Source organism: Stegostoma tigrinum, chromosome 2, assembly GCF_030684315.1.
Source record: "Stegostoma tigrinum isolate sSteTig4 chromosome 2, sSteTig4.hap1, whole genome shotgun sequence".
NCBI classification, from domain to species: Eukaryota; Metazoa; Chordata; class Chondrichthyes; order Orectolobiformes; family Stegostomatidae; genus Stegostoma; species Stegostoma tigrinum.
In genome coordinates, this window is record NC_081355.1 from 115,649,657 (window position 1) to 115,677,395 (window position 27,739).

At 42.1% G+C, this 27,739-nt stretch overlaps 1 protein-coding gene across 2 annotated transcripts in view; it reads left to right on the forward strand.

Moving 5' to 3' along the window:
• Positions 1–27,739, forward strand: part of LOC125464155 (voltage-dependent L-type calcium channel subunit beta-2-like) — a 330,964-nt gene that overhangs the window by 20,353 nt on the left and 282,872 nt on the right. The window lies entirely within an intron of this gene.

Here is a 27,739-nt window from a genome sequence, read left to right on the forward strand (position 1 = left end):
CTGTTTGTAATTTTTATTAATGACTTGGACGAGGGAATTGAAGGATGGGTCAGCAAGTTTGCAGACGACACCAAGGTAGGAGGTGTTGTTGACAGTGTAGAGGGCTGTTGTAGGCTGCAGCGGGACATTGACAGGATGCAGAGATGGGCTGAGAGGTGGCAGATGGAGTTCAACCTGGATAAATGCGAGGTGATGCATTTTGGAAGGGCGAATTTGAAAGCTGAGTACAGGATTAAGGATAGGATTCTTGGCAGCGTGGAGGAACAGAGGGATCTTGGTGTGCAGATACATAGATCCCTTAAAATGGCCACCCAAGTGGACAGGGTTGTTAAGAAAGCATATGGTGTTTTGGCTTTCATTAACAGGGGGATTGAGTTTAAGAGTCGTGAGATCTTGTTGCAGCTCTATAAAACTTTGGTTAGACCGCACTTGGAATACTGCGTCCAGTTCTGGGCGCCCTATTATAGGAAAGATGTGGATGCTTTGGAGAGGGTTCAGAGGAGGTTTACCAGGATGCTGCCTGGACTGGAGGGCTTATCTTATGAAGAGAGGTTGACTGAGCTCGGTCTCTTTTCATTGGAGAAAAGGAGGAGGAGAGGGGACCTAATTGAGGTATACAAGATAATGAGAGGCATAGATAGAGTTGATAGCCAGAGACTATTTCCCAGGGCAGAAATGGCTAGCACGAGGGGTCATAGTTTTAAGCTGGTTGGTGGAAAGTATAGAGGGGATGTCAGAGGCAGGTTCTTTACGCAGAGAGTTGTGAGAGCATGGAATGCGTTGCCAGCAGCAGTTGTGGAAGCAAGGTCATTGGGGTTATTTAAGAGACTGCTGGACATGTATATGGTCACAGAAATTTGAGGGTGCATACATGAGGATCAATGGTCGGCACAACATTGTGGGCTGAAGGGCCTGTTCAGTGCTGTACTGTTCTATGTTCTATGTTCTATGTTCTAGATGCTGCCAGACCTGCTGAGCTGTTTCAGCAACTTCTGTATTTGTTCCTGATTTACAACATCCACTTTTGGTTTTTTTTTGGTTCTTTCAGTTTTTATTTTCCAAATTGCTTCCCTCCATACAGTCATCCAGCTTGGAAACAGACCCTTTGGCCCAACTCATCCCTGTTGACCAAGTTTCCCAAAATAAACTAGCCACACTTGCCCCATACTTTCTGAACTTTTCCCATTTATGTGCCTTTTCAAATGCCTTTTAAACATTATATCTGTACCTGCATCTACCATTTCCTGAGGCAGTTCATTTCATGCATGAAGTGCCCTCTGTGTGAAAAAGTTGTCCCTCAAGCCTCACTTAAATCTTTCTCCTCACACCTTAAAATTATTCCCTCCAGTTTTGAACCCCCCAACTCTGGGGAAAAGACAATCGCTGCTTGTAATCTCCCTACCCTTCGTGAGGGGGTAGGGAAGCTTGAAGGACAGATGGATTGTGGTCTTAGTTCCCTGGCCCATGGACTGCTGGGACATTTGGTAGTCAAAGTAGTGACCACCATTCCCTGTGGCTGGCAGTTCTGTCTTCTGAGCATCACCCCTTAGATAATTGACAATTCTCTGATGTATGATGCTCCCCTAAGCGAAGGGTGGAAAGCCTGCCTCCAGCTAAGCATTAAATAACTCTAGCACATCCTTGAGAGAAACAGGAATACATTCCCTACGAACTTCTTTGGTGGCAGGGTGTGAAACTCCTCCATTCGAAAAATTCAGCTCCTTAGCCAATGCTATTCTCTCTCCCTCTTCTCTCTCTCTCTCACACACACACACACACACAAACACACACACACACACACGCACACACACACACACACACACACACATACACACACACACACACACACACACACACACACACACATTACGTTAGATTTAATCAATTCTCACCTTCCTTGTTGTAAGCTTAAGTTCATATCCCGGGACACAGAATTTGTGATTATCAGCATGACTCAGGAAATATTTTGCTGTTTTAAAAATTCTGCCTTCACTTGTGTCCATTGTGAACACTTCCAGTTTTCTCAGCGTCTGCTGATTAACACTGATGGCTAATTTCTGGGATCACTTTAGGTGTTCCTTTTAGAATCTGCTCGAACCAGGATTTTCACTCTGAAATTGTGACACCATTGGAGTTACATAATTTTATGGCTTGCTAAGCAGTTTCTCAGTGCAGCCTTATGATCTGCGATATGTCATTTTGTTCAAAATCTAATCATGGTTAAAAATGTCTGGAATTATTTGGCCCTTCATCACGTGCCCACGAAATAATTCAAAGCATTTCACGTTATTTATTGTTGAAGCAAGAGTCTGTTATTTTTAGACAAATTCTGCAACTGATTGTGTACTGCAATATCCAGCAATGACAAAAATAAGTAGATCACTATTTTGCTGATGCTGGTTGCAGATTACATGTCGGCCAGTATATTGAGAGAGTTTTACTGCTTTTCTTCGGATAGTTCCATGGGATTTTTAAAGTCCACTTGAAAAAGCATATGGAACGTCAGGCTTAGCTGTGGATGACAAGGATTCACTACTTCTACTGTGATGAAGTAACATTTTGCATATTTTGTTCAAGTCCTGGTATTGGATATTAATCTCTATTTTTTCTGTTGCACACTGTGAATGGATTTAGCATTATTCCAAATTGAAGTTTTTTTTGTAATATTACTTTTGCCTTGAAAAATTCACTTGAAGCTTGTAGAAAATTAAAATGATCTTGGCAGATGGCCCATTGTCTTCCAATTTTGAGAATTAAAATCATTCAAATTTCTTACACACAGCTCGATTAATCGATGTTTTAGCATTTCATGTTTATGCATACCAAGTCAATGAACTGAGGGTTTAATTTTTTTGGGAGGAGGTAAAAGACCAAGCTTCCTACCTACTTTCCTACTTATTTGTTTAAAGCATTCTATGTTTCTGAAAATATTCAATTTAATGTAAAGCAGTTCCTAATGTATGCAGTGCAATAACAACTTGGATTTATGTGACATCCTTTAACATAAGGAACATGCCTGCATGATACAAAAATAGGCTTTGGGGCAAACAAATACAATCTGATGCTGAAGGTTTGATCAAGTGGTGAGTTTTGTGAAGTGAATGTTTTACATTTGATTTGACAACTAGCAAACATTATGTTCTATGATGCCCACATGTTTTATTTAAAAAGCAGACTACACATTTCTTAAACATTCAGTGAAAAACATTTACAGAAGATTTTGGCAAAGTCCAGCCAGAGATGGTGAGCCTTGCTGCAGAACCAGATGGAGCTTGAGTTAATGTGTACTGCAACAAATCAACTACAGCTTGCAAAAGAATGGTATGATGCTGTTGTCTTTTCTTGAGTTAGCAATAGGCAAGTAACACAGGCTAATTAGTGTGAATTCATTTTACTTGGTATCTTGGTGACCTATCCCTTAATCTCATTTCCTCCCATTACTTTATTCAACTCTGTTCTATTAATCCCACAAGTGTCCTTTTCAGGTTTAAAACATCAGCCTCAAACCCACTCTCCTGCCCCTCAGACTGAAAGCAAAAGTCAATTATGTTGCAATCGCTCTCACCAAGTGCTGGGTTTACTATGTGCATGATTATTATTCCTGTCATGTTGCACAGTATCAGATCTGGAATAACCTGCTGTCTGCAGGGTTCTTGAGATGGAAGTCTCCTTATCTCTGGGCCAGAAGGTCTGGATTTAGGTGCTACTGTGGGTCACAGTATTTCTGGACAGGTTGATTAGAAAATGTCTATAACCCAGGGCATTTACATAAGCCTAAGACGAAGGAACAACTGGTTAAAAATAAGTGAGTCACACGTACTGGCAAAATTCGACTCACGACTGCTTTCTCCAGGGCACTGATGGATAGGCTATTAAGCCAGCAATACCCGCATCTCAGGAATGATTTATTTTCTAAAAAATTGTAGCCTCAGAAATCTGCAGATTTAGCAATCAACTGCTAACGTGAAGCAAATTCCATGGATCAATATGTATAGGCTCCTTGAACCTACTTCCATGGAAAGTGTGGCCTGGAGTGACAGACACATAGCTTGAAGTTTCAGAATGCCTCAGGCAGTGAATTAGTGGGTGCACAGCTTCTCTGTCACAGCACTTAGAGCCCGGGCTGCATGCCTCTAGGGGAGGAGGAAAAAGATTTCTTCCTTCAGTCTGGCCATAAAAATCTGCTTTTTAAGAACAAAGAATGAAGAAGAACGGTATAGCAAAAAAACAGACCCTTCAGTCCACCAAGACTGTGCCAATACGTGATGCCTTTCTAAATTAAAAACATTTTGACTCTACGCAGTCCATATCCTTCTATTCCCTACCTATTCATATATCTGTCAAGATGCTTCTTAATGTTGCTATTGTATCCACCTCCACCACCTCCTGGCAGCACATTCCAGGCACTTACACTCTGTGTAAAAAATTTGCCTCCTACACCTTCTTTAAACTCACTCCTTTTTACGTTAACACTATGTGCCCTAGTAATTGACATTTCTCCCTGGGAAAATGACCCTGACTATCCATTTTATCCATGCCTCTCATCATCCTGTGTACTTCTGTCAGTTTGGCCATCATCCTTCAACATTCAAGTGAAAACAAACCAAGTTTGCCTAATCTCACCTCAGAGCTAATACCCTCCAAATGTGGCAACTTCTTGGTACACCATTTCTGTACCCTGTCCAAAACCTCCACATCTTTATTATAGTGTGGCAACTAGAACTGCACACAATGTTCTAAATAGGGCCTAATCAAGTTTTATGTAGTTGCAACATGACTTGCCAAATTTTATACTCCATGCCCTGACCGATGAAGGCAAACATGTTGTATACCTTCTTGACCACCTTATCCACTTTTATTCCTCTTACAGGACACAGGAAGCATTTCTCAGCTGGGCTCAGTTGGAAACAAGCTTAACTCTGAGACAGATTCAGGTTTAAGTCCCCCTAACTTGAGTACACAGAGTGTGCAGGACTCAGAGTGCACTACAATGTCAGAGATGCCTAATTTGAAATGAGACTTTAAACTGAGACCTTGTGTAATTTTCACTGTATGCAAGCGATCACATGGCTTTGTTTGAAGAAGTGTGTGTGTATGTGTGTGTGTGATGGGGTGTTGCAGGGCTGTGCAGAATTATTGTTATTCCGGATGTATTGTAAAAACAGGATACATTCAGCAAAGATGTAAAGCTGATTAACACAGTTTGAGATACAAGAAAATAAATATGTATCCTCCAAAATAAATTTCCCCAGATTCCTTACGTAATAATAAAAAAATCTCTGAAGAGATTAACTTGGGAACAAAAGCACTTTGGCCAATAATAGTTTGCTCTTGAAAAGGAAATCGAAGAACTTCTTCAAAGGATTTTCAGGAGAACAGCTGAAGCAATATCAGTTATCTCATTTGAACCGTGGGCTATGTAGTTGTGTAACAATAATATCGCAGATGAGTAATCCAGAAACATGTTCTGGAGACATGCCTTTAAAACCCTCCCTAACAAATAGTGAGAATAAAAAAATATAAAAGCTTGCTGATGTCCTTTGGGTTTCAGATGTTGTAAAAATTTACTTGTTTCACTGATGTCCTTTAGGGCAGAAAATGTAACATATTTACCTTGGTGTGAGCGACATGTGACCCAGAGCAGTGTGGTCGGTTCTTAACTACCCTTTGGGCAATTTTTAAGCCCTTTCAAGAGTTTTTTTCTCACCTTGCAGCAGCAACTGAACAGTAAAAAGTGACGCATCTTGAAATAATACTTGAAATATTTTCCAATCAACTGGCATCCTTTAGGAAAGGGTCATTAGTTCATGTATTAGTCAAGGAAATATCATGCAGGCTCTTTAATGAGCACTAGAAGGTATTTTTTAAAAGGTAATCAGCTGCTTAATGATTCTGTGAACGGTCATTCAGAGTTCATCTCCTTTCTACTTTGATTGTGTTTTGATTTAAGCTGAAACAACAGGTTAGCAAGTGTTTCAAATACCAATTTAGAGAAATCAAGGAAAATTGTGTCCCCTTAGATGTCCCGAAATTTAATAAAAGAGGCTGTTTTTACAAAATGCTTTCAGTGGCAGAGAGAGAACTGAAGAACTGAAATCAGGGATGTATAAAAGGCTTGAATTGAAGCAGTCCACAGATTTCAAATGATTGTCAAGTTGGTGGAGGTTATGAGACAGGATGAATTTAGACTTTGGAGAAATTTGAAAGGAAGACTTCAAAATGTTCAAGTTTGAAATGTTGCTGGACTAGGAGCCTGTGCTGGTCAGAGGACACAGGGATGATATGTGAATGGTACCTAGCATGAATTAGGGTACAGGCAGCAGCTCATTAAAAAGCATTTCAATGTGATTATAGAATTTTACCACTGACAATGAACAAATTGCAATTTTTTTACATCATAATTGTCTCTGGGGCTGTAAATCCTTCAGGCAATGGCTGGACCTTTATCCATTAAGCATATGTCTAGTGTTTTTTCCAGGAATAAAATTAACCGCATTGATATCATTAATTTCACTTTAATGTTCCATATTTAGAGTTTAGAGGTCACCTTTTATAATCTTATATCTGTTAAGAATCACTTCTAAATTAGAAGTGTTGAAATGAGTTAATAAGTTAATCTTTAGCTTTTTACTTTGTGATTTTTAAAAAATAATGTCGCAGTTATTAAACAATATATTAATGGTGGCTTATTGGCTGGGTCTCAAAGAATATCATATCACTGACATACAGAACAGGAGGACAGTGAGTAATTGAAGTTTGTTCTCATCTTCGACTGATTTCTCTCCAGAATTGAAGCAATTGTTGTTTTACAATGGCATAGTCCATTACATATATGACCTTTTCAGAAATACATAAAATATAACATGTCCATGGATGTAAGTGTAATTTTAATAAACACGTTAGTTGAAAGATAAAATGTATCAAAATTGATATGCATTCATGTGAAAATCCAGTAATTAGTGGGAGGTATCAGCTGATAGTCAGAAATGAAAGTGATTACTGCATTGTCAATTTAAGTGAATGAATTCAGTTCTTTCAACATCAAAATTCTTCAGAAGATTTTTGGTCTAAAATCTTGCGTTACTAGAGAATGCCTCTGATGGGCACTTGGCCATCTTGTATCTTGTTCAGTTGCTCAGTGTAATTTGCAAATAGTGCTGGAAGCACTCACTGATCGCTTTTTGAATGAGACCCAAACACATGCGTTCAGAATCTGTGTAATTCTCTGGAGTGTGTGCTGGAATATCAGTGACTCCTAAATGCATCTCTATAACACGGACATTCAGATTTGCTGGCGACTGGGTTGTATGCTGAAGTGCATTTAAAAAGGTTATTGACTTATTGACAAAAGTTCATTGTTGTACTGTGACCTCATTTTCCCAGTTTTATTTTTCAGTTTATTTCCCTTTCATGTTTGTTAGGAATCAGTTGCTAAAGGACTGGGCCTAATGATTTTGTTTCTGTTTTGGAATTTTCACAGTGATTGCACATGGATTGACCTAAGGGCTATGGTCTTTGGTTATGGTCTTCTTTTGGAATAAAACAAGCAAAGAAGGAATTCTAGGCAGGACAGACTGCACCAGTAGCACATTGTATTCATTTGACAGGACTGTAGCTTCCCATCCACAGTTGTGAATAGATTAAAAAGAATATACAAATTGAAGTGAAAACATTGAAATAAACTTGAATGTGTCAAATCCGTGTAAGCCTAAAATAATTTGGTATGTTGCATTTATTGGTCAGTGCACTGAGTATAGGAGTTAGGAGATCATGTTGCAGCTGTACAGGATATTGGTGAGGCCACTTTTGGAATAATGTATGCAATTCTGGTCTCCCTGCTATAGGAAGGATGTTGTGAAACTTGAAAGGGTTCAGAAAAGATTTACAAGGATCTTGCAAGTGTTGGAGGGTTTGAGTTATAGAGAGACGCTGAAAAGCCTGGGGAAACTTTTCTTTGGAGCATCAGAGGTGGAGGGGTGACTTTAGAGTTTATAAAATCATGAGGGCCATAGATAGGGTGAATAGCGAAGGTCTTTTCTCCAAGGTAGTGGAGTTCATAACTAGAGGGCATAGGTTTCAGGTGAGGGGAAAAGATTTAAAAGGGACCTAAGGGGTAACTTTTTCAAGCAGAGGGTGGTGTGTGTATGGAATGAGCTGCTAGACAAAGTGGTAGAGGTGGGTACAGATACAACATGTAAAAGACATCTGGATGGATATATGAATTGAAAGAGTTTGGAGGGATAGGGGCCAAGTGCTGTCAAATGGGTGAGATTAATTTAGAAGTTCTGGTCGGCGTGGATGAATTGGACTGAAGAGTCTGTTTCCATGCTGTACAGCTTTATGACTCTAAAAGAAGATTGATCATTGTGTTTATTGCATTAAGACCATAATGTTTAACAAAATTCATGGAAGAAACCGTAATTGCAACCATGAATGGAATGTCCTTTGAGGAGGGAATATATATTTTTGCCACATTCTCTATTGTGCTGTACAGAATGGCATTGATCTTTCAGACAGGGCTCCTAGTGAGTTCAGGTTGGCTGGTACATCTTTATTAACGCACATCCAATCATTAGTTTCAACATAATTAGCCAAGCATAATTGACTTTTTTGGGTCAGGTTCATTTTCATAATGCAGCCTGACATTGGAAATTTGCTGTGGTGGAAGAGTCAAATTTATATTTGGGCAGAGGTGGTATAGGCAAAATTAAAGAAACTTGTGCACACAAATACAAATTTGGATAAGCATATGGACGTACATGGAATAGTGTAGGTTAGATGGGCTTCAGATCGGTATGACAGGTTGGCGCAACATCGAGGGCCGAAGGGCCTGTACTATGCTGTAATGTTCTATGTCTATGAAATAGCTACATATAGTATTCTAAGACTAATAATTACTCTTTTGCACAAAGTTTATGTTAGATGCCACATCTACTCTTTCAGAGATAATAAATATCCCATGGTCAGGGAAATCCACCCTGAAACTAGCATTCAGATTTACAAGTAAAATGGTACAACAGAAGCAAGAAACCAGCAATACTGTACTTGACACGCACTAAACATCAGCTATTTCACAAGAACAAAGACTCTGAAATCATAGGAGTTTTTAAAATCAAAAGCATTTCAACAAATCTCTAAGAGAAGTCAAGGTGTAGAGCTGGATGAACACAGCAGGCTAAGTAGCATCAGAGGAGCTGGAAGACTGACATTTCGGGCCTAGACCCTTCTTCAGAAAACATCAGCCTTCTGGCTCCTCTGATGCTGCTTGGCCTGCTGTGTTCATCCAGCTCTACACCTTGTTATCTCTGATTCTCCAGCATCTGCAGTACGTACTATCTCTAAGAGAAGTCACATGGATGTTGGGAACAGTTGCAAAACCTAATGATACAAATTTATATTTAGCCTGGAAAATAAGTAATTAGCAAATCCACTGGCATAATGAAAGAATATCAAATATGCCCAAGTTTAGATAACAAAGTGTGAAACTGGATGAACACAGCAGGGCAAGCAGCATCTTAGGAGCACAAAAGCTGACATTTCGGGCCTAGACCCTTCTGCTGTGTTCATCCAGCTTCACACTTTGTTATCTTGGATTCTCCAGCATCTGCAGTTCCCATCATCTCTGATGCCCAAGTTTAGAACAGCCATGCACCCAAAGTGCCATTTAATGGCAGGCAAGTGAAGCTGGAAGTGACACAAGAGGCAGAATCAATGTTTTTTTTTTGATCAAGGACATATACAAGTGAATTTGAGAGTTTGGATATGGAATAGCCTATTTCCTCTGCTGGAGAAATTGAATGATAGTGTGCAGAATTTTAAAATTTGAGCTTTTTTATTCAAGATGAAATTTGTTCATCCCACAAACAGTAACAGAAATTTCAGACTCACTCCAAGAGTGGTTTTTGGCTACACTAACTTTAAAGATGCAGTTTTTTTTATTATTTAGAAGTATGAACAAATATACACCTAGGTGGGAAAATTAATATAAGGTGTGACCCAGCCATGAGCTAATTAATGATAGAATAGGCTCTTGGCTGACTTGACAGATGTGCTTTTTTTGAAAAAAAAGGATGTAAATTGATGACAACTTGTGAACAGATCTCTCTTTCCTATTTTAGAAGATTAAAGACATTTGGATCTGTCCTTTTTTTAAGATGTTAATGTATGAATGTTTGCAGGTGGAGAGGAAGTTGAATAAAATAATTATCTGAAATGACTTGTACATTATTTAAAATGTATTGAACAAATGAGGCCTGGACCCAGTTTAATTAGATGCCATAGCCAAAGGGTCTATCAGACCACAGTTCATTGATTATCTTTTTACATGTTAGCGAAGATTTGATAAATTAATTACCTGACCATTAAGAAGAATCCATTTGATCTCCTTCAGCAGTCTGATTCTACTTCAAAGTAAGAGCAGGCATATAAAGGGACGACAGCTCTCAGTTTCTTCATTCCTGCTTTGTGCTGACTATTTCAAAAGATAATTAAGGGGAATTCTACAGCCATGTGACATCTCTCAGAGATTTGCTGAAGAGCTTTCAATTTAAAAGTGAGGAGGGAGGGGTGGGTAGGTGGAAGGAAAGATGGACAGGTCAAGGAGGTTGGGATGAAAGGTGGGGCTGGTTTTGGATGAGGTCAGGGGTGGGGAGAATTTGAAAGTCATAAAGTCATATTGAGACCATTAGGTTCTAGGGTTCCAAGGTGGAATATGAGTTGCTGTTCCTGCAGTTTTCAGGTGACATCGTTGTGGCACTGGAGGAGGCCCAGAATGGACATGTTGTTCAGGGAGTGGGAGGGGGAGTTGAAGTGATTTGCGACTGGGAGGTGTTGTCATTTGTTGCGAACCAAGTGCAGGTGCTCCACAACGCGGTCTCCGAGCCTCCGCTTGGTCTCCCCGAAGTAGAGGAGGCCACATCGGGAACATTCTGGTTACAAATGTGTTTTCACAACTTGCATAGAATTTAATAAGTTCTCCAAAACAGAAACAAAAGAAATGATGCACAATAAAAGCATGGATTCAGTCACAGCAGAATACAGCTTACAGAATTTGGCCGACTCTGCAGCATGACTCCTATTCTCTTCTGATAACTATTTAACCTTCTGACTTCAGTCTTCTTCCTATGCACCAAACTACAAAGAATTGGCACTTATTAAACATTGTTGCATGATTAGAAGTATCCTGAACTATAAATGATTCATGGACGCATAAATGGCACATGATGAACAAAGAACAAAGAAAATAACAGCACAGGAACAGGCCCTTTGGCCTTCCAAGCCTGCGCCAATCCAGATCCTCTATCTAAACCTGTCACCTATTTTCCAAGGATCTGTAGCCCTCTGCTCCCTGCCCATTCGTGAAGCTATCTAGATACATCTTAAATGATGCTATTGTGCCCGCCTCTACCACCTCCGCTGGCAACGCGTTCCACCACCCTCTGCATAAAGAACTTACCACGCATATCTCCCTTAAACTTTTCTCCTGTCACCTTGAAATCGTGACCTCTAGTAACTGAGTCCCCCACTCTGGGAAAAGGATTCTTGCTATCCACCCTGGCTATACCCCTCATGATTTTGTAGATCTCAATCAGGTCCCCCATCAACCTACGGCTTTCTAATGTAAATAATCCCAATCTACTCAACATCTCTTCGTAGCTAGCACCCTCCATACCAGGCAACATCCTGGTGAACCTCCTGGTAATGTGGCGACCAGAACTGTACGCAGTATTCCAAAAGTGGTTGAAGCAAAGTCCTATAGAACTGTAACATGACCTGCCAACTCTTGTACTCAATACCCTGTCGGACGAATCTCAGATTGGTTAGGTACTGTGTGCCCAATTTGATTGGTTCCATAAAAGTGGTGGTCAATCTTACTGATCTCACTCCCTACTATCTCCTGATTGGTTCATGAAATGATAAACACTTGATAGGATCATTCCTTTTATGACCACATCTCTCAAGAGTCCTTAGTGATTTCAAAGTATGTCAGATTTTCCGACATATGCATTAAAATATTTTGGAAAATTTCTAAGCTTCCCAATATCTTGTAACAAAAAAGACTGTTGACTTCACAATGGCTGATGCATGAAATAAATTGACTGAAGTTTCTTTCAAAATAAGTAAACAGCACTTTACCAAGAATGTTATCTTTTTGTGTTCTAAAGTAACAGAGTACCATTTCAAGTACACAAAGATCAAAATAATCAAATAACACTAATACACATAGGCCCAAGATAACAATATGTGAAGCTGGATGAACACAGCAGGCCAAGTAGCATCTCAGGAGCACAAAAGCTGACGTTTCGTGCCTAGACCCTTCATCAGAGTTGCCTGAAACGTCAGCTTTTGTGCTCCTGAGATGCTGCTTGGCCTGCTGTGTTCATCCAGCTTCACACTTTGTTATCTTGGATTCTCCACAATCTGCAGTTCCCATTATCTCTGAACACATAGGCCCAGTTAATTTTATTAAACCAAACCAGTTTAAACCATGATGGTGTCATTCAGAAAAGGCTTTTTATCCCAAAAATGTTTTTTTTTAACCTGAGTTTGTATTAACTGTAAGAGAACCATAACCCCATGACCTTATCATTGGCCTGGGCTTTATGACAGTTCTTCCTTACAGAAAATGTTTTACAACTTACCAAATTTGAACAGAATATATTATTTAATTCTTGAAAGACAACTCAATTATCACAGTTCCAGTCAGGAGAGTTAATCGAACATGGTTCTTAGTACTTGATCTTTTAGCTCTGTCAAGGGGAATCAAATTTAGACATTTAAGTTATAATTAAAATTAGCAGGATACATTTGACTCAGCAGAGAATCCAACTTTGACTCTAGGCTTTATGTATATTTTGACCAATCTCCTTTGAAGTCAGTGAGAATGTGCCTTTAGGCCATGTTGCAAGGTTGATTCTTGGTGGTTTACGGATTGAAATTTCAGAGCAACGGGAAGGAAACTGTAATAAATTCAAGGCATCCAGCAGCATTTGCGTAGGTTGAAAATCTCTTATGGATTGTCTCGTGAGTGCTGAATTACACAGAGCAGTTCCTTCCTGTGCTGCACTCATGGTATTGACTGTCAACTGAATGTTCCCACATGGCCGACTTGTGAATGTAAGGAGGACCTAATCTTTCAACAAAGTAAAATGAGGCAGGCAATGTGAACAAAGATATGAGTTTTGGAAAGTGATTGAGAATTAATTCAATAAAACTTGACATATAGTTTGATTCTTGGCTCTTGCTAAAAGCCCTTCATGATAGAAACACTCTCCTCTGTACTAATATCGCATGTGTGAACTAGTTGCAAAAACAGTTAATTATACTTACAGGCCAAATTCAGGTTGATTGTAACAATCAGGAAAAAAAAGTCTAGAAGATAAATTGGAACAAATTCAATCTGCTTTGAATTTTTTTCCACAATAATTATGACCTAAATTGGTAGGATCTAACAGTTCACTATTGCTTTTTTAATGTAGATATAAGATGTTTGTTCGTTATCCGCTTGATTCAGAGCCAACATATTTCTGGTTGCTTTGACTATATAGTCAGTAATAATTACCAGTCTTGACACTCCCTTTGGCTCTCAGTGTTTGTGTTCTTTGATACCAAATTGAAGGAATGATTGGGACCATCTTTTCAATTGCTGTCTTGTTTGCTTTTCTAATTCCTAAACATGTCGATTAAATGATGTCACAAAGTGAAAAAGAAAATCGTTAATCACGTCAGCACACAAGAGGCAAAAGAGGTCCGTGTATCTGCCAGTTCTTGGCTGAATTATTGTATGCATATAAAGTATTTTTAAACAGCACTATCATAGCACATTTGTACTGTTAGCCAATTTAAACTAGGTTACAGGATAAGAACAGGACCCTTGGGTTTATGAGATGAATATTCGCCAATGTCTACATCTTTTTATGTATAAAAAAGAAACTGGTTGGAAGTGAGGTGAGGATAGAATCAGCTTTAATTTTATTTAATGTAGGCAATGATAGAGTGGTTTTATTGTAAGACTATTAAGCCAAAAATTCAGATAATGTTCTGGAGGCCTGGGATTTGAATCCTGCCATTACAGATGGTGGAATTTGAATTCAATGAATAAAATAATCTGAATTAAGTGTCTAATGATGGTCATGAAAACAGTTGTCTATTATTAGAAAATCCATCTGGTTCACTAATGTGCTTTAGGAAAGTAAACTGCCATCCTTACCTAATGGGGTCTACATTTGACTCCAAACCCACAGTAATGTGGTTGATTCTTAAATGCCTCCTGAGCAATTAGGGATTAGTGATTAATGCTGACCCAGCCAGCGATTCCTAAATCCTGTGAATGAATAAAGAAAAGTTGTTTCAGGGATAGCAGGAACTGAAGATGCTGGAGAATCTGAGATAACAAGGTGTAGAGCTGGATGAACACCATTGGCCAAGCAGCATCAGAGGAGCAGGAAGGCTAACGTTTCAGGCCGAGACCCTTCTTCAGAAAATATCAGCCTTCCTGCTCCTCTGATGCTGTTTGGCCTGCTGTGTTCATCCAGCTGTACACCTTGTTATCTCAATAAATAAAAAAAGATTGGTTAACCAAACACCTATACTGTAGCAAACAGGTGTTATGACCCCAGCTAATTTCGATCCCGGACAGAAATCTGGCTTGATAGTTTTGTTTTTAAGGAAGTGGTCTTTATCAATAAAACAAAAGTTTATTCAGCAAGAGAATATATTAGAAAAGAAGATTTATAAGATAAAATGGAATTAGTCAAACTATTTACCTATAACACAATTTTTAAAGTTTGGTATTAAATGGTAAAATCTAATCCCAATTCTATGACAGTAAATGAATCGACCATGCGAGAGACTCTTTCTCCATCTCTTCTGTAGGTTTAATTGATTTTTTTCAATCCTTGATCTGAAGAGTTTGGTAGCCTGTTCCTTAATTGTGCTTTGACTTTCTCAGTTTCAAATAACCTATTTTGGGTTCTAACCAAACACTCTGGCCTAGAATTTTCACACAAAAGCACGAGAGGTAACCTATTTCCTAACAGTTGTGAACTACCTATATTCTTCAGGGGGACTATTCTTACATTAAACTCCAAGCAAAACTTTGTCAGACTGAAACCAGAAGCTTCCCACAGTATGTGGTTTTCCGCTAAACAAAAAAAGAAATCAGTTCCTCATTCTGAGTTTTGTAAAGTTGGGAAGGTCATTGAAGCAGCTGAAGATGTTGGGTCAAGCACACCTACCTTGATGAACTCCTCCAGTGATGTCCTGGAGCTCAGATAACTAACCTTCACCAATCACACCCATTTTCCTTTCTGCCAGTTATGACTCCAACTAGTGGAGCGTTTTCCCTGATTCCCATTGAATCCAGTTTTCTTAGAGCTCCATGGTGCTATTTTTGATCAAATACTGCCTTGATGTCAAGGACAGTGATTGACAACTAAAGCTGTGCAAACTGCTATATAGCATTGTCAGGAAGAACTTTTTTTTTCCCCCTGACATTCTCCTTTCCGGTCATAATGGAAGGGGAACAGGGTCAGGAAGAATTCAAATGGACAGAGGCCTGCAGAATAAAATTACACTCATGCTGACCGAAACCATATCCAAGATTTAATTCTACCAGAGAATGCAAACCAAATTGTTTTCTCAATGCTTCAGAAGATGGCTGCTTAAGGACGTGACAGTTCAGTTCAAAGACACACTAGGAATTAGGTTTCCCTTTACAAATGGATCTCCCGAGTTGCACTGAAACATTGCAAACAAGTTATTTGCTTTTACAACAAATAGTTTTTGTTTTTGTAGGATCCCGACCCACAACATTGACTTTCCTGCTCCTCTGATGCTGCCTGGCCTGCTGTATTCCTCCAGCTCCACACTGTGTTATCTCTGATTCCAGCATTGGCAGTTCTGACTATCTCTTCTTATTTAACACCTTGTTTTTCTTTCTTTTCTTAAACCTGTGCTGGTGCAGTGCTGTATGGAGAAGGCAGAGCTGCTAGGCTGTCTGTGGTATTGTGAAGCTTTTGCAGATAACTTTTGTCTAATGGTTTATAAGTTCTTGACTGACTTTCTGGCATGCTGTCTCACCATATGGCCTATTTGCATGCACTGGAAGCTATATTAAATCTACAAGGCCCTTTTTACAAGCAGAAAGGACTTGTATATACACTGAGCGCATTTCATACCAATGTAATATGTGACCGCCATTTTCTGAATCATTTCTCAGAACAAAGCTTTGGCAAATCGATGTCAACCTTCCTCGTTTAGAATTTAAACAAATCTTGGCATTTAACTGCCAGACTTGAGTAACTGCTGCATTCTTCATGACAGCATCTCTACCAATTATCAATTGATTTCACTGTCACATGTACCAAAATTCATTGAAAAGCTTTGTTTATGAGTGGTCCAGGCAGATCACAGCGAGCAAAGGATATACAGATCAAAAAGACTTAGAAGCATACAGGTTACATTGCAGGTTACATTATTTGAGGCTACAGTCCATTCAACAGTGTGGTAACGGCAAGGAAGAAGCTGTTCCTGAACCTGATTGTGCCCATATTCAGGCTTCTGTATCTTCTGCCTGAGCGAAGAGGTTGTAGGAGGTCATTACCGGAGTGCAATGGGTCTTTGATGATGTTGGCCGCCTTTCCGCAGCAGTGAGCCATGTAAGTGGAGTCCATGGATGGAAGGTCAACTTCTGTGATTCTTTGGGCTGTGCACACCACTTCCTTTAGTTTCTGATGGTCCTGGGAAGACCAGTTGCCATACTAGGCTGTTATGCACCCAGGCAGTTTGCTTTCAGTGGTGCAGCTGTAAAAGTTGGTGATGGTCCTTATGAACAGGCCAAATTTCCTGAGCTGCCTGAGGAAGAAAGGCGTTGCTGTGCCTTCATGACTGTCACATTTATGCGGGAAGTCCAGGACAGGTCGTCAGTTATCATCACTCTGAGGAGCTTGACACTCTCCACCCTCTCAACCCCCATTCCATTGATGTACATAGAACAGTACAGCACAGTACAGGCCCTTCAGCCCGCGATGTTGTGCTGAACTTTTGCCCTAAACCTAAGGTCAATTTAACCTCACCGCTACCTTATACTATCATCCATAAGCCTATCTAATAGACGCTTAAATGCCCCAAATGAAGCCAACACCACTACCCTCTTCGGCATAGCATTCCACGCCCCTACCACTCTCTGCGTAAAGAACCTACCTCTGATGCCTCCTCAAGATCTACCTCCTTTCACTTTTAAACAATGTCCTCTTGTAAAAGCTACCTCCATCCGAGGAAAAAGTAGATGGGGATGTGTTCTCCTCCTTTCCTTCTGAAGCCGATGATCAGTTCTTTAGTTTTGCTAATGTTGAGAGACAGGTAGTTTTCATTGTAATGTGTCACCAAGCCCTCTATCTCCCTTCTGTATTTTGACGCGTCTTTATTAGATATACATCTCACTATGGTGGTGTCCTCAGCAAACTTGTAGATGGCATTCATTCTCAATTTGGCAACACAGTCAGAGTTGTAAAGGCAGTACAGTAGAGGGCTGAGGGTGCATTCTTGGGGGTCTGCAGTGTTGAGTATTATTGTGGAGGAGGTGCAGTTACCTATCGTCACTGATTGTGACCTGTGGGTCTGAAAGCTGAGGATCCATTTGCAGAGGACAGAGCTGAGACCAAAGTTACAGAGTTTTGAGATCAGATTGGAGGGGATAATGGCGTTGAAGGCAGAGCTGTGGCCAGTGAGTAGGAGTCTGACTTTGGTGTCCTTTTTGTCCAGATGTTCCAGGGAAGAGTACAGGGCTAGGGACATGGAATAAGCATTCTCTGCTCATACTGGGGGGGAGCAATATTTATTTTGTATTAATGTGAATTGTCCTGATGATTGTAAGGGGAAAAGCTTCATCAAAATGTCTTTTTTTTCCCCATGGTGCTCAAATTTACTTGTCCTTTCTGAAGAATCTAATGTCTGGATTTAGTTCTTAATCAAGCTAACAATGTAGCCTGATTTCTTTAATAGCTATCAACCCCACTGGAATCAATCTGTGCTACTAAATCACTTATTTCATTTCCTGTACCACATGCATTCATAGAATCACTACAGTGTTGAAATGGGCCGTACGGCCTAACAAGTCCACATCAACCCTCAAAACATCTCACCCAGGCCCATCCCTCTAATCAACACATCCCTGAACACTACGGGCAATTTAGCATGGCAAATCCACTTAACCTGCACATCTTTAGACTGTGGGAGGAAACCAGAGCACCCGGAAGAAACCCACACAGACACAGGGAGAATGTGCAAACTCTACACAGCCACCTAAAAGTGGGATCGAACCCGGCTCCCTGTCGCTGTGAGGCAGCAGTGCTCACCACTGAGCCACCGAATGCTCCCAACTCTTATCTCACTAACTATCTTCACTTCATTCATATGTGCTGCTGTTTCCTGTCACATTGTTAGAATTGCATGTTCATATTTTAGTAACATTTGGAATTTTCCTTCTGTTGAAACGAAAGACAAGTTCCATGCTGCCTAGTGTTGACTAGCCATGCAATGTCACAACCTTTATCAGAGGTGATCCATTTAGAGGCCATCACTGGTTGGCCATCCAATATTTGGTGGTGGGCGAACAGCCACCCAAGGCAAGAATTGTACTCACATGGTCCATAGGGCTGGACGTCCAGAGGAACAATCAGGCGCTGCTAAGGCAGAGAGGTGACTGTGAAGGTGCCTCATGATAGAGGTGCTCTCTAAAGCATCTGACAATTTTGAAACAAAGAATGTTGATGGCTACCAACGCATTTGGCTGATGAGACACATCATGTATCTGCTGGCCTCCAGATTCTGTGAGAGGGTATGGAAAGAGCAAGAGGATTGGGCCATGAGAAGTCAGATACATTCCAGTAGTGTCAGGAACTTGTCCCCATGTGGTCCCTCAGGTGGTCTCATTGGCTATCTGCTGTAGTTGAGGATATATCCTCAGCTGCTATTTTTGATAATTACTTAAAACCCTCACAGCAATTTCTTACACTAGAGAAAAGGGTGGTGATTAGCCAGCAAGTCAACTATGACAGTCTGAGACAATACTCCCATTCTGCCATCCTCTTTTGTGAATCACTTTCCCAACCATCATTTGACAATTTTCGTCATTCTTCTGCTGTCTGGTCCTGCACATAGAGTGCAGACAACTCTAAAGGCTCTGCTTCTTATTCAGCTCCTTGAAATCTCTTTAGTGCTCAGAAATTAACCACATCTAGTTCATTTGTTCTCAAATAAACACAGACCTTTATCTACTCATCATTGTATCTCAGCCCATAACTTCCACCTACATTGTCATTTTTCTGCCACCTTTTAATCTAACATGCTATTCGGCTTGTATCAACACAGCCCACATGCCTTTGCATATTTGAATTAGCCACAGTGTCAGTACTATTTTCTGAAACTTGAGAAAGCATGGTGCCACTAGTGTTATTGGATCTGTTCCTTTACGGAACTGAGGGCAGGGCCCAATGACCAATAAACTGATGAGGACATTTCAGTAATTAAATGGGAAGGAAAATCCAGCAACTGATCTTTTCAACATCATGCTCCCCTTGTTATTTAAAACAGCGATGTCTCTGTTTTGTTTTTAAGCCCCTGTGTTTTTCACATGTTTTTGCCCCTGAGGTCAGCTGGCTTGACATCAGCTCTCATACTGATCTGAAATCTGTCTTCTTTACACTTCACCCTATCAAGGCTCATATCTCTCAATGTTGTTTCAAGAACAGTCTGAGTCTAGAAGATTTGAAAGTTCATTTCTCTCATTTTTAACTGTCAAATCCAATAATTAAGCTAGTTATGACTGGTCACTTCAGATGAAAAATGTGACTGCGTTGGTAAAACTAGGGATAATTTTAAAGTGCTAAAGTGTCACAGGGCATGCTTGGAACAAAGACTATGTCAACTAAAATTTCCTCCTTGCTTAAATGGGAAGATGGCAAACAATATAATTTAAACTTCACCTGTAAGACCTCAAATTACAACCACAACAGAGATTTTCTACCAATGTTTACAGTCCTATTTTCAGTGTATTAATTGTTTTAGGCCAAGATATTTTGTGTGATTTTCTTCTGTAGTTAAACAAACTAAATGATAAGGTTTCTGAAATAAACAATATCTGACCTGGCAACCACACTATCTGGTGGATGCTGTGATTCATGAAGTCTTACAGACACTTTTCACAATAGTGACGTGTGATCAGTATATTTCTATGTATAAATGCAGGTGAGATTCCAAAGAATTCTCTGACAACCACTTTACTTTAAAGACTTGAATGGAGTACAGATTTAATCTGTCAGCTGTCATCAGCTATCAACTGCTCACTGCCAAGAGAATCTTTGAATAATTCCATAAAAGGTTATATATAAATTTGTAGCACTTTCTGCACAATATATTTATTCTGGGAGATTTGAGTTGATTAACATTATTAAAGCTAATCTGTTTAAGTCTATCTTTGCATTCTCCTCCAACCCTACAATCTCCCAGACCCTCCCCCCAGAAATCTTCATTCCTCTGACTCTGGCTTCTTGCCCATTGCCCACAACTTTCACCCCACCATTGATGGCCTTAGCGAGTCTTCTTGGCCCATGACCTGATAATCCTTCCATAAATCCCTCTGCCTGTTGAGTACCTCTCTTCCTTCATGACCTTCCTTTAAATCCATCAATTTGACCATATTCTGGATTAGCATTCCTAACACTACCTCCCTTAGTGTCCATGTTTGTCTGAATGAATGCACCCATGAATTTTCTTGGAATTTTTGCTACTACAAATACACAGTAGTTAGTCTCGCGCTTATATTTCCAGTATGGGTCAGTGGATGCCAAATTAATTCAGCAGACAATAGAGTTCTGTAATATGAGTTAATTTCCAATTTTGTGCTGAACAATGAAGTGAAAATGCTTGCAGCTGACCTGGAAGAAAGCTTCCTAAAAGTGTCTGATGATTTCTGATACATATTTCATTTTTACTGAAACTTTTATTTCAATACCATGGTCTGTGACTTGGAGGAGAATTTAGAGTGATGATATTTCCGTCCACCTCCTACCCTTGCCCACCTAAGTGGTAAAGGCCATGCATTTGAAAGATGTGGTCTCAGGAACCTAGATGAGGTGCTGCTGGGCAACTTGTATATAGTGCACACAGCTGCCACTGTTCGAGGGGGTGAACGTTTACGGTAGGGGATGAGGTGCCAATCGAATTAGCCATCTCATTCAGTGAATATTTTACCCAAATAAAACCTATTTCTTTTTAATTTAATTAGATTCATCAAATTCTTCAGAGTGTAATAAAAAGATTGCAAATGTTTTAATTAGCTATGCCCATTTACAGTTTCAATTGCACAATGATCGTTTTAGTTGTCTAATAATAAAATGCTGTTGATGTAGTCATTTTTTCCCCCATCTGTTCCTTTTGTAAGAGTTGAATACAAATAGATGTTTTTGTTATTGCGGTCCAACTTCTTATTAGGGAAGTTTTTATATCTGTTTAGTCCTGCATACATCCTGCTAACATTATTCACAAACATTTGCTAATTGTAGAATGATACATTGGCCGATGACTAACCAGCTTTTGTTACCTGATGCTGACAGTATGACACTGTAGCTCTATTTGCTGATTTCTTGACAAAGGCATTCTGACTCCAATGTTACAGATTGACCAGCAACAACACAGTAAATAACATGCTGCAATTGAATTAGTTTTGTCTGCATTCTCTGAAGAAGTTACCCTCATGATCAAGACCACTGGTGTACAGTGGTCACAAAAAAAAGGCGGAAATTGTTGATCATCTTCTGTGAAACACCAATGTTTTGCTGGATTTTTTCAGTCACTGATTGATACTTGTTATTTCAGCTGAGCTGCATAAAAATCCATTCCATTTACAGGTCAGCTTCCATTTATAACTCATCACTTCAGCGAAATCAAATGTCACAGCTAAAGGTTAGAGCACGTCACCAAGAATTTCACCAACTCTTCTGATTATTTAAGAAATGTTTCAGAAACAATGACATATATTTAAATAGTACCTTTTCCAACCTTGCAATGGCCAAATGTCCTTACCAGTCAGTTATATTGTTGGAAGTTTCTGTTCTAATGTAGGAAATGAAATCGATATTTTTGCACATGTTCCCACAAACAGCAAGGATTGGTGGAATACTGTCATAATGTCACACGGCTGGATTTTTGTAGAGGTGGGTAGTCAGAGCCAGGATTGGAACTGTCTCAGTGCTAGGCTTGGCTGTTTAGAAGACCCTTCTCGATTCTATGGAGGATTTTGTCCCAGTTTGTTCAGAAACAGTGGGCTACATCTAGCCTAAACCTGTCTTATCTCTCAGCATCCCACAACCTCCTGTACCAGTCAGTGCACCCATCCAACCCCTATTCTCCCTTCTTAAAACACCACATTGGGCATAGATATTTTTTATCAACCAGTTCAGACATCTGGGCCAGGTGGGGCTTGAACTGGAACATCTGGCTCCAAGGTGGGGATACTACCAGTGTGCCACAAGACCTCTGAGCTACATAGTATAAGATTAGCCTTATTGGCAATCTTGTAAGTATGCCTGAGACATTTCCTCACTGTGGGAATGTTATGCTAAAGCTCTCCTGTGAGACAATGGTTACTATAATCAGAACATTACTCACTGGATATCTCACATGTTCATGAATGGACCTAAGTCTGCCACTAACAGAGCAGAAAGGATTCTAGCACACCTCAAATTGCCCTTCAAGGATAATACATCATAAATGCTTGTTCAACACTGAAGTTTAATGCTTCCCACTGATGTTCTTCATTAACAACATGATTGCTACTTTTCGCTAATTGAATGCTGCTGCTGAACCAAAGATATGTTCTGTCTATAAATGAGCAAAGTTTGACGGTAATTTCTGTGCTGGTGCAATGCCTGATATGTTGACCACACATTCCAACAATTGACAGATTGTATCAAACAACATATCCCTCCAGCTGATTACAATAGGCAAAGTACAGACCATGCTTTCAAACTCAGAACATCATGTCTACCATTACATGTAATTCCACAATTTGACAGGATTTGCTGAATTTTCTGAGTGTGGTAAAAATTGCACTAACAACCGATGTAAGATTCTTAACCAATAAATATATTGGCATGCAGGGATCTGCAGTGAAGATAACCGATCCAGATGTTGTACTCATATTTGAATTAATTAAAAGCATTGGGGACAATCGTTCACTGATCAAGGCAATGCTAAGGAGAAGATGCCAATCAAAGTTCACTTCTCCCCGAAAAAATACATTTTCTCATGCAATATAAATTGTTGTTCTCTTTGAAATTCGGCTTTCTTCCATGTGATCTGAGGAGTGCACAGTGAAAAGCTTCCACAACATTCACCCCTACTCCAGTTCTATGCTACAAAGGAGAAAATGTTCCATGCAATAACTGCATCAAAACATCTTTTACAACCTGTTGAGGCTGCCATTCAAATTGTGAATTCAGCACCCCCCACCACCACCTCCACCGCCTCATATTCATACAAGTGATCTGTCTGAAGTGGTGGAAGGCTTCCACATCCAGGTTCTGCCCACCTTTACAAAGGTCTCTGGAGTCACCTCCATCACCATGGAGGTTTGCTCTTTACAGTCAGTTAACTTGCTGAAGAAAGACATTTGACCTATCTAGTCTACGCTGGAACTCCACTAAATAGTCCAGTCAGTCCCTATTGTTCCACTGTATCCCTGCAGATTGACTTCTTTCAAGTGCCTATTGAAATCATTTCGCGAACTCTCACTGCATTTAAAAAAGTTTTGCCTGTCAACCCATTTACATCACTTGTGAAAATCTTAAATCTGTGCCCGCTGGCCCCTACAGTACAATACAATATCCTGTTATTGTCACGTACACTCCATTATAGGAGTGCACTGAAAAGCTTTACAACCTCTATTTTTTTATGGCACCATCTTAAGTACAAATGCCTAGATGCAATCCTTGGATACAGCAGTGAAATCAAAGTAATTGCATTACTTACAAAGTTGAAAAATAAGTTAAAAATAGGACATCATTGTAGGGTTGACATTATAATGAGACAGGAAATTTCAAATGGACATTACAACGTAAGAGCTCAGCACATGGCCTGGGCACACGGTCTGACTGCTCGCGCCAGCCGCCAGCCCAACAGCCGTCCTTACTCCCCACACCGAGCCCGAGACCGCTCCATACCAGCACTCAGCTTCTCCAAGGTAACTTCCAGTACTGCATCTCCTGTGCCGATATCTGCTTGGGATCCACTGCCTGCATGATGCAGTGGGGCTGCTTGTCTGTGCTGCTCGAGGACTCATAGACCGTACGCTGCTGCAGGACTCACAGCCACATCCTGCACTAGGACTCACAACCCACAGGCTGCTCCAGGGCTCACAGCCTACACACTGCTCCAGAGCTCACAGCTTACATCCTGCTTCAGTGCACACAGCTCACATCTTGCTTCAAGAGGGCTCACACACCATGCATGCTCCAGTGCTCACAGCCTACATGCTGCACCAGGGCTCACAGCCCACATCCTGCTCCAGGGCTTACAGTCCATGCACGCTCCAGGGCTCACAGCCCACACTTTGCCCCAGGGATCACAGCCCACTCGCTGCACTAGGGCTCACAGCCCACACGCTGTTCCAGGGCTCACACACCACGCACGCTCCAGAGCTCACAGCCCACATCCTGCTCCAGAGCTCACAGCCCACATCCTCCTCCTGGCTCACACTCCACACGCTGCTCCAGGGTTCACAGCCCACACGCTGCTCCAGGGCTCACGGCCCACATTCTGCTTCAAGGCTTATAGCCCACACGCTGCTCCAGGGTTCACAGCCCACACACTGTGCCTGGCTCACAGTGCACAATCTGCTCCAGGGCTCACAGTCCACTTCCTGCACCAGGGCTCACAGCCTACACACTGCTCCAGGGCTCACAACCCACACCCTGCTCCAGGGCTCACAGCCCACACCCTGCTCCACGGCTCACAGCCCACACCCTGCTCCAGGGCTCACAGCCCACACCCTGCTCCAGAGCTCATAGCCCATATGCTATTCCAGGGTTCACAGCCCACATGCTGCTCCAGGTCTCATAGCCCACACCCTGCACCAGGGGTCACAGCCCACACACTGCTCCAAGCCTTCAGCCCACATCCTGCACCAGGGCTCATAGCCCACACCCTGCTCCAGGGCTCACAGCCCACATCCTGCTCCATAACTCACAGCCCACATCCTGCTCCAGGGCTTACTGCCCACATCCTGCTCCAGGGCTCACACACCATGCATGCTCCAGGGCTAACAGCCCACGTCCTGCTCCATAACTCACAGCCCACATCCTGCTCCAGGGCTTACTGCCCACATCCTGCTCCTGGGCTTACAGCCCATTCGCTGCTCTAGGGCTCACAGCCCACACGCTGCTCCAGGGCTCACACACCATGCATGCTCCAGGGCTCACAGCCCACGTCCTGCTCCATAACTCATAGCCCACATCCTGCTCCAGGGCTCATAGCCCACATTCTGCTCCAGGGCTCACTGCCCACATCCTGCTCCAGGGCTCACTGCCCACATCCTGCTCCTGGCTTACAGCTCACTCGCTGCTCTGGGGCTCACAGCTCACTCGCTGCTCTGGGGCTCACAGCTCACTCGCTGCTCTAGGGCTCACAGCCCACTCACTGCTCTAGGGCTCACAGCCCACATCCTGCTCCCGGGCTCACCGCCCACAACCTGCTCCAGGGCTCACAGCCCACGTCCTGCTCCATAACTCATAGCCCACATCCTGCTCCAGGGCTCACTGCCCACATCCTGCTCCTGGCTTACCGCTCCTCGCTGCTCTAGGGCTCACAGCCCACATCCTGCTCCCGGGCTCACCGCCCACAACCTGCTCCAGGGCTCACTGCCCACATGCTGCACAAGGGCTCACAGCCACATGCTTCTCTATGGCTCACAGCCCACACGCTGCTCCAGAGCTCACAGCCCACATCCTGCTCCATAGCTCACAGCCCACATCCTGCTCCAAGGCTTACAGCTCACATGCTGTACCAGGGCTGACAGCCCACAAGCTTCTCTAGGGCTCACAGCCCACATCCTGCTCCAGGGCTCACAGCTCATACGCTGCTTCTGGGCTCACAGCTCATACACTGCTCCAGAGTTCACAGCCCATATACTGCTCCAGGGCTCACACACCATGCATGCTCCAGTGCTCACAGCCTACATGCTGCACCAGGGCTCACAGCCCACATCCTGCTCCAGGGCTTACAGACCATGCACGCTCCAGGGCTCACAGCCCACACTTTGCCCCAGGGATCACAGCCCACTCGCTGCACTAGGGCTCACAGCCCACACGCTGCTCCAGGGCTCACACACCACGCACGCTCCAGAGCTCACAGCCCACATCCTGCTCCAGAGCTCACAGCCCACATCCTGCTTCAGGGCTCACAGCCCCCATGCTGCTTCTGGGCTCACAGCCTACATGCTGCTCCAGGGCTCACACACCACGCATGCTCCAGACCTCACAGCCCACATCCTGCTCCAGGGCTCACAGCCCCCATGCTGCTTCTGGGCTCACAGCCTACATGCTGCTCCAGGGCTCACACACCATGCACACTCCAGGGCTCAGAGCCCACACGCTTCTCCAGGTCTAATAGTCCACACGATGCTCCAGGGTGCACAGGGTATGCTCTGGGGGTTTGCTGCCGCACCTGCTGCTGCGCCCAAATTTGCCCCCAATGCTGAGCGGAGAGAAGAAGTAAAAGAAAAGAGGGAATAAAAGGAAAAAGAAAAGAAAGAACAGGTGGAGCAGAGGAGCTCTGACAGGCTCTTCTGCTATCTTGCCTTGTGGACTGTCAGTTGATGGGAATGCTTCATCTACCTTATCCAAGCTTATCATGAAGTATAATGTATCATCTGCAAGATGGCACTACCTGAAGCATTGATGATGGTTGCAAGCTCTTTAGATGAAGATATGAACCAATAGCTATCTAAATGAGGGTGGTGTGACTGAGCCATGACTGCAGGATCATGCACTGAAGCCACGGGTATTCCTGGCCATCTAGCCTGGCCACAGCCTGTCCGAGCCCCTGAAGTTTGAGTTGACACAGTGTGGAGCTGGAGGAACACAGCAGGCCAGGCAGCATCAGAGGAGCAGGAATGCTGACATTTCAGGTTGAGACCCTTCTTCAGAAATTTCTAGAAGTTTGAGTTGACCTCTTTATGGAACTCAATTTGTGACATAGTGAGCTGCGTCGGCTATCAGCTGTGTCCATGTCGCTGAACAAAGTTGGTTCAGAAGCAGGATAGCGCTGGCTTACATGGGGTTCATTTTCAAATTGGCCCACTTCCAATTCTAGTCAAAGCCTAGCTAGTGTGGTAAACCAGCCCATGGTTATTTCCCTGATTTTTATGCTTACGTGAACCATTAGACAAACATGCAACAAGTGCAGTATTTATCATGATCTGGCAGCATCAATGTTCCGCTGAGAGTGTCCCAAGGGTTTTTGTAGCAAGACTTAACTTCCATTATTTTTAGCAATTGTAGGTCGAGTGCAGTTAGTCTTTATGGCTTTGGAAACCCGTAGACCAGTACGCGGACAGGCACTTAAATAAACGTGTTGAATGAGGCTGTTTCTGAGCAGGAACAGGCCTGAGATCTGAAGCACACACCTAGTAAATCACATCGATCAGAATTGTGTCACTGTCAATTTCTCTCAAATCTTTCTG